Here is an 11,809-nt window from a genome sequence, read left to right on the forward strand (position 1 = left end):
ATGACTGTTTGCTGCTGAGTCAGGTAATATACTATGATTATCACATCAACGGTTTTCATTTAATATGAATTTTGCTTTTCACAAGGCAATTATTGCCTCATTTTTTTCATTTTTATGTCTAACTACTGTTAAATCCTCCTACATACTACATTAATCTCTCAACATGATTTCCATATTGTCAAGCTTACCAGTTAGTCCAAAGTCATTTTTTTTCTAGAGAAAATGTTTTTCTAGAGCACTCTTGTTTTTATGTTCCACGTTAGAAAACACTGTGAAACAGGCCCAGAGAGATTCAATGTGCAAAAGTCAGGTGGTTAGTGTATAACAGCTGGAACTTACACCCAGGCAGGGCAATCTGTCCCTTGCATTTGAGGTTAAAGCATCTGCCTGCAATGTGGGAGACCTGGGTTCGATGGGTCGGGAAGATCCCCTGGAGAAGGAAATGGCAACCCACCCCAGTATTCTTACCTGGAGAATCCCATAGAGCCCATGGATCGCAAAGAGTCAGACACGACTGAGCGACTTCACTTCACTTTCACTGTTAGGGAAACATTGACCAAAACCACTTGAGTTGGCCAGGTATGATGATAACTACTCATATAGTTGTCTCACGACAGGAAGTCCTGATAAGGAACAAGATAATGCTGCCAAAAACCAACCAGAAGAATTCAAAAGGGGCGTAAAGGAGCAAGGAGATGCCAACTAATAATATTATCCTACCAATCTCCCACAATCCTTTGTGATGGAATCCATCTACTGAGAGATGTGCACACCACCAGGAATGAGCCTATGTCAGACCAAATATAGGCCAAGCAAGATGATTGGCCAGAAACAACTGGGACATTAACCCCAATACCATACAACCTAAGACAGTGAGCCACATGGTGGAGCAGTTCTCCTGGGTTCCCTAACCCTACTGCACTCTGCCCAGACACCCCTTCCCAATAAAGTATTTTGCAGGGCTTCCCTGTGGCTCAGTGGTAAAGAATTTGTCTGCCAGTGGAGGAGACATAGGTTTGAACCCTGGTCCAGGAAGACCCCACAGGCCATGGAGCAACAAAGCCTGTGCCCCACAACTACTGAGCTTGTGCTCTAAACCCAGGAACAGTAACTAATGAGCATGCTGCAACTACTGACGTCCTCATGCCCTGGCACTGGTGCTCCGCCACAAGAGAAGTCACCACAATGAGAAGCCCACACACCACAATGAAGGGTAGCCTCTACTCACTGCAACTAGGGAAAAGCCCATGCAGCAGTGCAGGGCTAAAAATAAATGAATAAATTTTTAAACACCAAGAAAGTCTTTTGCTTTGTCGATATATACGTCTCCTTGAAAAATGCATTTACAAATGTTAGACAAAAGCCCACGCTTGGGAGTTCCCCTTCCTATAGCATCTTTATCAGTTATCAGTTGCCAAGATAATTATGGATAACAAACTACTGCAAAAACTCAGTCCTTCAAGAAACCATGAAACCATTATTTTTCATGTTTCTGAGGTTGGGTAGGCTTAGTTATGGCAGCTTATCAGAGCTAGATGGGTTCCATTTACCTGTGGGTTAGTCCAGGCATGTGCCCATTGGGGCAGCAAAAATGCAAGAACAGATTCAATTGTGCAAGTACATTTCAGCTTTTGATTATCACTTCCTCTTAATGTTTTGCTGATAAAGCAAAACATATGGCCAAATCAAAGTCAAGTATCAGGAAAATTCAGTCCCCCTGTGTGTGGCGGGGGAAGGGGTAGAGAGTGGAGATTGGTAGGGGGGTGGGTGCCGAGGAAGAGTAAGGAGTGATTATTGATTAACAATAACTGGAGCTACCACATTGATTAGCCTGCATACAAGGTGGAAATACTTTTGTTACAGAGTCTAATTCATTATGGAGCATAAAGGCAAGTCGTTTACAAACTTTCTTGTAAAAGCATCAGAATAAGACAATAACTGTACATAATTGACCAGAGATCAAATTGCCAACATCTGCTAGATCATGGAAAAAGCAAGAGAGTTCCAGAAAAACATCTATTTCTGCTTTATTGACTATGCCAAAGCCTTTGACTGTGTGGATCACAATAAACTGTGGAAAATTCTGAAAGAGATGGGAATACCAGACCACCCGACCAGCTTCTTGAGAAACCTATGCAGGTGAGGAAGCAACAGTTAGAACTAGACATGGAACAACAGACTGGTTCCAAATAGGAAAAGGAGTACATCAAGGCTGTATATTGTCACCCTGCTTATTTAACTTACATGCAGAGTACATCATGAGAAACGCTGGGCTGGAAGAATCACAGGCTGGCATCAAGATTGCCGGGAGAAATATCAATAACCTCAGATATGCAGATGACACCAGCCTTATGGCAGAAAGTGAAGAGGAACTCAAAAGCCTCTTGATGAAAGTGAAAGTGAAGAGTGAAAAAGTTGGCTTAAAGCTCAACATTCAGAAAACGGAGATCATGGCATCCGGTCCCATCACTTTATGGGAAATAGATGGGGAAACAGTGGAAACAGTGTCAGACTTTATTTTTTTGGGCTCCAAAATCACTGCAGATGGTGACTTCAGCCATGAAATTAAAAGACGCTTACTCCTTGGAAGAAAAGTTATGACCAACCTAGATAGCATATTCATAAGCAGAGACCAACAAAGGTCCCTCTAGTCAAGGCTATGGTTTTTCCAGTAGTCATGTATGGATGTGAGAGTTGGACTGTGAAGAAAGCTGAGCACCAAAGAACTGATGCTTTTGAACTGTGGTGTTGGAGAAGACTCTTGACAGTCCCTTGGACTACAAGGAGATCCAACCAGTCCATTCTGAAGGAGATCAGTCCTGGGATTTCTTTGGAAGCAATGATGCTGAAGTTGAAACTCCAGTACTCTGGGCACCTCATGCGAAGAATTGACTCATTGGAAAAGACTCTGATGCTGGGAGGGATTGGGGGCAGGAGGAGAAGCGGACGACAGAGGATGAGATGGCTGGATGGCATCACTGACTCGATGGACGTGAGTCTGAGTGAACTCTGGGAGTTGGTGATGGACAGGGAGGCCTGGCGTGCTGCGATTCATGGGGTCGCAAAGAGTCGGACACGGCTGACTGACTGAACTGAACTGAAATGACAAAATACATAAAAGCATGGTTAAAGATTTAATTACAATGCAACTGTTAAGAAAATTGGCTACTTCTGTGACAGACGACATTTTAAGATAATAACTAGAATTCTGACTGACAACATACCAGGCCATTTCAGATTTTTGGAATTTCATATAATTTCTCGAATATTTGTATTAATAATATTCATTCATGTAATGAATGAATAATTAAGAAGTTTATCATTACTCATTTGACAATGTTTTCTATGCAATTTAACATACAAAATCAGCCTAATTTGAGGGCCCTCTGAAGCATCTCAAAGTTAACTAGAGGCCAAAATAACCATTTAGAATTTGACTTGAGATAGTTTGTAAAAAAAAAAAAGCATATCAAAGGTTTTAAATGTTTGGTCAAGTGGGATCATAAGTCATTGTGAAACAGTACTTATTTACTTAAGCAAAGTGACAATAAAGGATTCCAAAGACAAACGCAGGAAGTTGCAACAGATTAGTTACAGGGTAAAGAAACTTCACAATCTGTTATCAAAAGAGGTCAATATTTTAAGAAAAGTTTGTCTTCTCAACAGAGGAAAAAACCCCAAATTCCAGTTTTGCCTCATTTCATTTTTAATATTAAAATTCACTCATTTGATTAAATTTAATCTAATCTCAGTTGGTTCTAATCACACATGAAATTCTTTTATCAAAAGACAAAAACTAATGTCTATGAATGTATATAGGCCTTCCCTGGTAACTCAGCTGGTGTGTGTATATATATATATATAAAAATAAATATATATATAATTTAGTACTACAGCATTTCAATAAAGCACAAAATATATTTATTAAAAGCCTTAAACATATTTAGTTTTTCTGTAATAAGACATCAAATGCAAATAACATAAATTTCTTTAGCAATGTTTCAGTATTTTATCAGATCAAAAATGATCTAGAAAGTCAGTAAATTTCATCAGTTAATTTAGCAGAACTTAAAAGTTTCAAGTTATCAAAAAGCTGGAGAAACTATTTTTAGATAGACATATGATGAAACATAATTATCCATAAAGACTTCACCCAAAAATATTTTTCTCATTTATCTCTTTATTACTTCTGAAAATATCATCATGCTGTTAATTTTCTTGTTAACAAATTTTGTAACAGAGATACATGCATGCATGCTAAGTCATGTCCAGCTCTCTGCAACCCCATGGACTGTAGCCCACTCTTCTGTCTATGGGATTTTCCAGGCAAGAACACTGGAGTGGATTGCCATGTCCTTCTCCACATAATAGAGATAACATGAGCTTATTGACTTTCAGTTAATGTAGGTACAATAAAAGTATTATACTTAATATTGATGACTCTAAAAACATATTTATATTAATTAAGCCATCAACATGTTCTCATTCATAAAGATTAATCCTAGATCATGCGATCTTTTTAAACTTTGTGCTAGTTTAATTTACATTTAGAAATATTTGACTTGTAAGTGCTTACTTTAAGTCAGTTAAATACAGCTCTTTTACAAATTAATTTTGATAACACCATTAGATGTTAGGCACATATCATATGTACAATGATCACACAGACATACGTACATATAGACATAGACAGAGATCTCATAGTTTTTCTGCTTGAGTTTTTAAAATTTTTTTCACATCTTTTTTGTTTTTATTTTTTAAAATTTATTTATTTTAATTGGAGGCTAATTACTTTACAATATTGTAGTGGTTTTTGCCATACACTGACATGAATCAGCCATGGGTGTACATGTGTTTCCCATCCTGAACCCCTCTCACCTCCTTTCCCATCCCATCCCTCTGGGTCATCCCAGTGCACCAGCCCTGGGCACCCTGTCTCATGCATCGAGCCTGGACTGGTGATTCATTTCATGTATGATAATATACACGTTTCAATGCCATTCTCCCAAATCATCCCACCCTCACCCTCTCCCACAGAGTCCAAAAGACTGTTCTATACATCTGTGTCTCTTTTGCTGTCTTGCATACAGGGTTATCGTTACCATTTTTCTAAATTCCATATATATGCATTAATATACTGTATTGGTGTTTTTCTTTCTGGCTTACTTCACTCTGTATAATAGGCTCCAGTTTCATCCACCTCTTTAGAACTGATTCAAATGTATTCTTTTTAATGGCTGAGTAATACTGTGTATATGCACCACAGCTTTCTTATCCATTAGTCTACTGATGGACATCTAGGTTGCTTCCATGTCCTGGCTATTGTAAACAGTGCTGCAATGAACATTGGGGTACACATGTCTCTTTCAATTCTGGTTTCCTTGGTGTGTATGCCCAGCAGAGGGAGTGCTGGGTCTTATGGCAGTTCTATTTCCAGTTTTTTAAGGAATCTCCACGCTGTTCTCCATAGTGGCTGTACTAGTTTGCATTCTCACCAACAGTTTAAGAGGGTTCCCTTTTCTCCACACCCTCTCCAGCATTTATTGTTTGTAGACTTTTTGATAGCAGCCATTCTGACTGGTGTGAAATGGTACCTCATTGTGGTTTTGATTTGCATTTCTTTGATAATGAGTGATGTCGAGCATCTTTTCATGTGTTTGTTAGCCGTCTGTGTGTCTTCTTTGGAGAAATATCTGTTTAGTTCTTTGGCCCACTTTTTGATTGGGTCGTTTATTTTTCTAGAATTGAGCTGCAGGAGTTGCTTGTATATTTTTGAGATTAATTCTTTGTCAGTTGCTCATTTGCTATTATTTTCTCCCATTCTGAAGGCTGTCTTTTCACCCTGCTTATAGTTTCCTTCGTTGTCTGTTTGAGTTTTCAAAGGCATCTTTTTCCTTTTTTCCTCTTTCAATTTTAGGTTCTACTCTGAACTAACACTCAGATGATGTGGGCTTGTTTACTTTTCAATCACATGATAAGAGTTATAACTTCAAGCTTCCTCCTTAGGAATACTTCTGTTCTCTCAGGGTCAGGATTTTGAAAAAGATGTTTTATCAAGCTAGCATCTCTACAATTTCAAAATATTGAAAGAGTTCCATCCTGGTTGTTTAGGAGTAAGATAAGGGGACTTCTCTGGTGGTTCAGTGGTTAAGAATTTACCTGCAAATGCAGGAGACATGGGTTTGATCCCTGGTCTGGGAAGATTCCACATGGTGAGGGGCAACTAAGTCCATGCTTCACGAGTGCTGAGCCCACGAGCCTAGAACCTGTGCTCCACATCAAGAGAAACCACCAGAACGAGAAGCCTGCATTCCGTACTGTAAGGAAGAGTAGCGCTGCTTACTGCAACTAGAGAGAGCCTGACTGCAACAAAGACATAGTGCAGGCAAAAAATAAACACATACAAAAAAGGAAAGTGATTATTTATTAGCCCATTTCCAGGAAAGGGATCTGAGAGCAAGAGCTGGGTTCCATGCGGGAAGAAAAGGCAGCGGAAACCTGCCTGGCTGCTCTGACTGAAGGAGGAAACAGAACAGGCTCTATCTTGAAAGCAGGACTCCTTCTTAGGCCGGACTGTGGATTTATATGCCCAGTATCTATGGAAACGACAGACAAACTGGGAAACCAGGCCCCCAGAAGGAAAAGCCCCAGGGCTCTCCATGCCTAAAAGAATACCTTAATTAATACCCTAATTATCTGTGTAACCAAATAGACTCATACATTCTATTATGCTTATTGGGGTATGACCACAGGCCTATTGATAATTGTCCACTGTTAACTACCTAGGCTTAAGGCATATGATCAGTTAACTTTGATTATATCTTTCTTTTTCCTTTGTTCAGACTAGTTTCAGGGAACCTTATACACTTAGGGTATATAAGGTTTTCACAAAACTGGTCGGGGCCCTTGGCTAAGAGGAGACTCTTCCTTGAGCCACTGGTGTAATAAACTGCACTCCACTATCTGCATTGTCCTTCTGAGTGAGTTTGTTTCCCGAAATGCGTGGCTACACAGCATTTGTGTTCAATGACTGCACAGCTTTGTGTTCACAAAACCTTTCTCCTCCTGGAGGAAGGACACAGGGCCAGGAGGGAGCAGCTCGCTTTCTCTCAGCTGGTCTATGAGCTGAACTGATGTAGGACAGCATGCGTGCATACTCAGTCATGTCCAACTCTTTGCAACCCCATGGACTGTAGCCTGCCAAACTCCTCTGTCTATAGGATTTTCCAGGTAAGAATACTGGAGTGGGTTGCCATTTCCTCCTTCAAGGGATCTTCCTGACCGAGGGATCGAATTTGCATCTCCTATGGCTCCTGCATTGGCAGGCAGATTCTTTACAGCTTGAATCACCTGAGAAAACTGACATGAGAGAGATTAATGGGAAAATCAAACAGAAGTTTAATAACGCATTTACATGGGAGAAGTGAGTAACTGGACAAAATGCCTGAAGCATAAGAGAATGTTGCCTTAAGAGCCCTCACCTAAGAGGATGTTGGTTTGGTGGTTATGGCCTTCAGAGAGGAGAAAGGCAATTCAGAGGGAGATGGAAAAGCAAATGTTTGGTAAACACATGTTTGCTGGGCCCTGCAGAGGCCATGGGTCACACAGCAGGCTGATCTCTAGGCCCTTTAAAGTTTTCTCCACCACAGCTAATCCATAGTCTTTGCAGATATTTCTGGTGATAGCTCTATCCTCAAACTACGTTACTTATCTCAATTTTTTTAAGGGAAGTAGCAAGAAAAGTTTCCAGTTTTCTGTTTCTTATAAATGATCAATCTAAATTAACCCTCATGCCAAAGGGGCATTTTGAGGCAGCAAAGTTTGTTCCCCTACTATAAACAATTTTCTTATTTCTAACCATGAATTCCTATAGAAAATATGTGACCTCAAAATCATATTTCAATGCAATAATGAATATATCAAAATATTTCAATTTGTTGTGTTTTTTTTTGCTAATTATTCTAATTCTCTTCGTAGGTTTTGAATTTTGTGTCATATAAATGAGCATATCCATCTGAAAAAGGAAATGTTATAAAAAATAAAATTTAGCTAACTCATTTGAACCTTAAAGCAGAGCATTAAAATATCTTTCTCTTAGACCACATCAATATTTGAGTGATAAAAATACATAATTCAATTTTACTCCTAATTAATATTCCTAGAGGAAAAGGAGTACATCAAGACTGTATATCGCTGGAATCAAGATTGCCGGGAGAAATATAAGTAACCTCAGATATGCACATGACACCAGCCTTATGGCAGAAAGGGAAGAGGAACTCAAAAGCCTCTTGATGAAAGTGAAAGTGAAGAGTGAAAAAGTTGGCTTAAAACTCAATGTTCAGAAAACGAAGATCATGGCATCCGGTCCAATCACTTCATGGGAAATAGATGGGGAAACAGTGGAAACAGTGTCAGACTTTATTTTTTTGGGCTCCAAAATCACTGCAGATGGTGACTGCAGCCATGAAATTAAAAGACGCTTACTCCTTGGAAGAAAAGTTATGACCAACCTAGGTAGCATATTCATAAGCAGAGACATTACTTTGCCAACAAAGGTCGCTCTAGTCAAGGCTATGGTTTTTCCAGTGGTCATGTATGGATGTGAGAGTTGGACTGTGAAGAAAGCTGAGTACCAAAGAACTGATGCTTTTGAACTGTGGTGTTGGAGAAGACTCTTGACAGTCCCTTGGACTGCAAGGAGATCCAACCAGTCCATTCTGAAGGAGATCAACCCTGCGATTTCTTTGGAGGAAATGATGCTGAAGTTGAAACTCCAGTACTTTGGGCACCTCATGCGAAGAGCTGACTCATTGGAGAAGACTCTGATGCTGGGAGGGATTGGGGGCAGGAGGAGAAGGGGACGACAGAGGATGAGATGGCTGGATGGCATCACTGACTCGATGGACATGAGTCTGAGTGAACTCTGGGAGTTGGTGATGGACAGGGAGGCCTGGCGTGCTGCGATTCATGGGGTCGCAAAGAGTTGGACACGACTGAGCGACTGAACTGAACTGAACTGAGAGCTAAACCATGCCCATACTTTACAAATTTATAGAAGGCATATTTTAGAAATATGCTACTATGACATGCTAAAGTAACCATTCTTTAGGGACCACTAAATAAAGACAATCAAGAAAACAAGGTCATTTTAAATACTTTTTGTTGCGCTTAGTCGCTTCAGCCGTGTCTGACTTTGTGCGACCCCATGAACTGTAGCCTGCCAGGCTCCTCTGTCCATGGAATTTTCCAGGCAAGAATACTGGAATGAGTGGCCATTCCTCTTCCTGGGGATCTTTCTGACCCTTCCCTCTTTCTTATTTGTACTTAGCCTGGGGTTAAGTGGATTTTTCACTTTTGTTTTTTTTTGGACAATATGGAAATAGGACAGGTACCGGGACTCTTCTTTTTAGGTTGGTTATGTCAGTAAATTGTAGCCCACAGTGGTCTGCGACAGGCTCAGAGTCAGATCATATACAATCTCTCTGGGGTAGAAAAATAGGAGTTCACTAATAAGATAGTAAAATAAATAGGATTCAGAGTCATTAGGCCTGAGATTTCACACGGTACATCTGTGCCCTCCTGGAGGATTGTCCTTGACTTAGCTCTGATCATAGTGCTTCCCTGCAAACTGCAACTAGAAGGGGTGTCTTACCTCTTCTGCTAAAATTATACACTCTGAAACCCAGCCTGTAGCTGCCTGAGGGAGATTTGTAGAGGGCAGGGAACCAACCGTCTGTGTGCCCTGCTGGAAGCACTGCTTCATCTTATTTGCTGAGCCCAGGTCCTGGAACTTGAAAGCACCAATCTTTCTATTTGGTTATTCCCTCCTGGGAACAGATTGAAATCGCTCAAATCTGCCTTGTGTTGAGATTACTCCTAAAGCCACTTCATTTGCAATTGCCAGTAGTTGCATTGTGCCTCTTGGTGGGTGTGAAAGTCTTCGGATCATCGTGCTAATTAGAATAATTTTTTGACAGCTGCACTTTCTGGAGAGTGGGCCAAACAAAGGCCCCCAGGCACCCCAGCGCCCCTCCAGGGAGCAGGTTTGTAACCTCGGTGAGCCAAGGTTAGACAGTTTCCATTCACAGGTACCTTGAGGTTCTTTTTCAACCTCACTGCACCCTGAACCAGTACCTTACCAAGGTTGTTGGGCACCTTTGATCTTTAAATATCACACAATATAGACAAAACATTTTAAAAGAGGAAGTAAGCCGGAAACTGACACAGTGAATGTTTATTGAGATAATAAAATAAGAAAAATAAATTATGCAAGCTATCTGTTTTACATAGAGTACAGCAAAGGCAGGAGAAGTGTTTACATGTGGCAGTTCTGTCAGTCGTGACAAGATTATGTTTTAGTTAGACAGAAATATCAAGTCCTGGGGATGTAATGAACAACATGCTGACCATAGTTAATAATACTGGGCTGCATATTTACAACTTGCTAAGAGAGTAAATTTTCAAAGGTCTCATCACAAGAAAAAGAAAATGTGTAACTACCTGTGGGGCAGATGTTAACGGTTCTTATCGTGGTGATCACTTTGCAATATATATATATATATAAATATAGAATCATTATGTTTACACATGAAATTAATATATTGTATGTTAATTTTATCTCAGTAAAAACATATCTGTATATATATACATATCTATATATATACATACATAAAGAAATGAAGAGAAAAAGAAAAAAAAGGTTGAGGATGATGTAGTGTTTCATCTCCCACATACCCAAGACTAAAATCTTACTATCACAGCCCCTCCTATCCCACTTTTGCTGTATCCATTAATTTTCCAGAACCTACTTTCCGAGTAACTTTCTCTTGTCCACTCTACCACAGCCTAACTCAGACCTTCAGCATTTCTTATCTGAATTATCACATTGACCTCCTGGTTTCTCTGTCATTCCCTAGTCTTTCCCTGCTAATCAGAGTAGTCTTTCTAAAACCCATATCTGCTTACAGATGGCTCACTCTCCTGTTTAAACTGATACCCGATATCCACAGGATAAATCCAGTCGTGGCCTGGACTACACACCTCTCCCATCTCCTGACCCGTATCGCAGTCTTACCTTGCAGCCACTCCTCCTTTGATGTCCTTCCTCCCTGATCCTGTAGGAATACACCCTCTGCTTCCCTTCCCTATCCCAGTGAACTTTTTGTCCTTATGTTTGATCTAGGACAGAATTTGTCTGTAAAAAATGCAGTTACCTATGCCCTTGTGGTTACAGAAAAAAGGTACCCACTCTCATCAATAAACAGCATGATTCCAAACAGACTTTTAAAGAAATCTTATGAGTGTGGGATTTTGAGATAGATACATGTATTATTTATGAGGGTTTTTTTTTTTTTAATCTAACCCCAATAGGTAAAAATGTACTTAAAAATTCCTATTAAGAAATGCCCCCTGGAATTTAAATGAGGTTAGATCTGGTCCATGAGAGGAAGTTCACTCTCCCACACAATAGACAAAACACATAACGAAGGCTAATGCTACTTATGGAACAATTTTTCATTATAGCTAAGCCTTCCTTTTTAATTAAAGCCATTTCTTTTATTTTTTTATTATTAATATTAATTGGAGGATAACTGTTTTACCATGTTATGTTGGTTTCTGCAATGAATTGAAGAGTCAATTTACATAGTCAATTTTAAATTTACCTTCTCAATCTCTGGCTTCCCTAGTGGCTCCAAGGTAAATGATCTGCCTGCCAAAGCAGGATACACAGGTTTGATCCCTGAGTCGTGAAGATTCCCCGGAGAAGAAGCGCAACCCTCGCCAGTATTCTTGCCTAATAAACCCCATG

Source organism: Budorcas taxicolor, chromosome 4 (assembly GCF_023091745.1).
Source record: "Budorcas taxicolor isolate Tak-1 chromosome 4, Takin1.1, whole genome shotgun sequence".
NCBI lineage: Eukaryota > Metazoa > Chordata > Mammalia > Artiodactyla > Bovidae > Budorcas > Budorcas taxicolor.